This window comes from Erpetoichthys calabaricus, chromosome 4 (assembly GCF_900747795.2).
Source record: "Erpetoichthys calabaricus chromosome 4, fErpCal1.3, whole genome shotgun sequence".
In the NCBI taxonomy this organism is placed as follows: domain Eukaryota; kingdom Metazoa; phylum Chordata; class Cladistia; order Polypteriformes; family Polypteridae; genus Erpetoichthys; species Erpetoichthys calabaricus.
In genome coordinates, this window is record NC_041397.2 from 162958673 (window position 1) to 162960683 (window position 2011).

The 2011-nt window shown below is 37.7% G+C and overlaps 1 non-coding gene across 1 annotated transcript; it reads right to left on the minus strand.

Annotated features, from left to right (window-relative positions):
* Positions 1–1064: 1064 nt before the first annotated feature.
* Positions 1065–1222, minus strand: LOC114641450 (U1 spliceosomal RNA). The gene has a single exon (XR_003714340.2). It is a non-coding gene; the product is annotated as a U1 spliceosomal RNA (small nuclear RNA).
* Between the last annotated feature and the right edge of the window lie 789 nt (positions 1223–2011).

Here is a 2011-nt window from a genome sequence, read left to right on the forward strand (position 1 = left end):
TATTTCTTCCAGTTGATCAGGACATAAACTCTATTTAAAATTGTAAAAATATGCTGCTGCAGAACTTTCTTAATTAAATACAACTAAATAAAAATATTATTTTCAGTGAGTATCAATGACATTTAGTCAACAATATGTTAATACATAACAATGTCATTGCCTGTTTTTCAAGAGGTGTTCTTTTTTCAGTGATGGTTGAAATGCAAGTGTTCTATCTGTCATCTACCATGCTTCCCTGATAACTATAAAAATCTCTGCTTTTATGTGATGAGAATTTTCTTTTTGTGTATGATTGGATTCCATACTTTCTGTAGTCCTTGCTGGGCTGGAACCATGAACACGACTTCTTTGTATTTCCTGGTTTACTGTGGTGTGATGAATAGCTTTATAATCACACACAAATAAACTGGATGGCTTGTTTAATAACTGAATCCATGGACCATACAAAACATCTACATTAGGAGGGGACTGGGGTTGACAAACATCATAGCAGGTCCCTGTATTTTTACTGAAGACATCACAAGTTTACTTGCTATGTGTTACTTTAGCTATGATGGAATTTCAGAAACTAGTAAGTTAGAAGATTTTAAGATTAAGTTTATGATGTTCTACTTTAATGACAAAATAAACTATGTGATTAAAGTGGAAATTTCGAGATTAAAGTTGACATTTCAAGCTTTTTTTCCACTGTGTCCCTATTTTTTTTCTTTTCTCTGTAATAAGCTTCCATATGACACTCAGATGATGGGCTACGACTTGCCTTTTCAAGGCAACTTTGATATCTGACAACTTCTATTTTATTTTGGGCACTCTTTTTTTTTTTGTTGTTTTTTTTGTTCTTTATTTCACCTTATACAATTTCTTGTATTAGGAATTTGGTAGTTTTCGCATACCCTCTTGGGGTCAGAGCGCAGGGTCAGCCATTGTACAGCGCCCCTGGAGCAATTACAGGTTAAGGGCCTTGCTCAAGGGCTCAGCAGAGTAGGATCTCTTTTGGCAGTGACGGGGATTCAAACCGGCAACCTTCGGGATACCAGCACAGATCCTTAGCCTCAGAGCCACCACTCCGCCCTAGAGAAGAAAAAAAAAACACAAATTATGCAGTCGAATTTCCCGCATTTGGGGAAATCGCAGGGGTCAGCACACCCGGAGTGCAATGGATGAGCCTCGCCCTGGGAGAACCACCTTAGTGATCATGGTATCTCCCCTGCCAGGTAAGTATGACTCTGCGACTTTATGAACTTGAACTTTTGATGAACTTCCTTTTGTTGTTTGTACAACTGCTTAAACCAACAAATAGTACTTGGCATTCGCAGATATTCTTTGCCATTGTCTTTTCACAGAACGCTGAACTTAAGGGAATATTTATATTGGTTTGCATATTCAAAGAGGCGTAATTCTGGGAGGAGTCTGGGAGGGGCGTCAGGCGTGTGCACAAGTGTTACATTTCACGCAGACCGGGATTTATGTAGCGGAAGTGCGTGGAAGTTGTCTTACGCATGGTTTTCTACATCTGAATTTTTTTGTGCGTATGCATATTTCGACTTTTGTCTGTATGACATATTTTAGTGTGAATTCTACGCACGGCATTATGCATGAGGCCCCTGGAGCCACTGCATCACTTCAGAATGAAGCTCTAGCAAATCACTTGTCTTTTTTCATCATATGAAGCACTTTGCCTACTTTTTTGAAGTACTATAAGTTGTTCACTCTTTCCTTTCAGCTATGTTCAGTTGATAGGAGTTCCCTATAATTGAAATCTCAGATTTTAAGGGTAAATCTTTGTTGCAATATAAACATGTTCATAGATGTACTTGAAAGAAGGTTGTCTATCAAAGAACTAGAGAAAACATACAGTTTGGCATGTGAAAGTAACACACTAGAAAATTGAATACATACTACATGATTACCTCAGCAAAATGTAAATGTTTTTCATAGTGCTTCAATAATGGAGGACTAACACTAGCACCACTGAGTTCACTAAGAAAATTATACCTCTGACAAAAAGGCA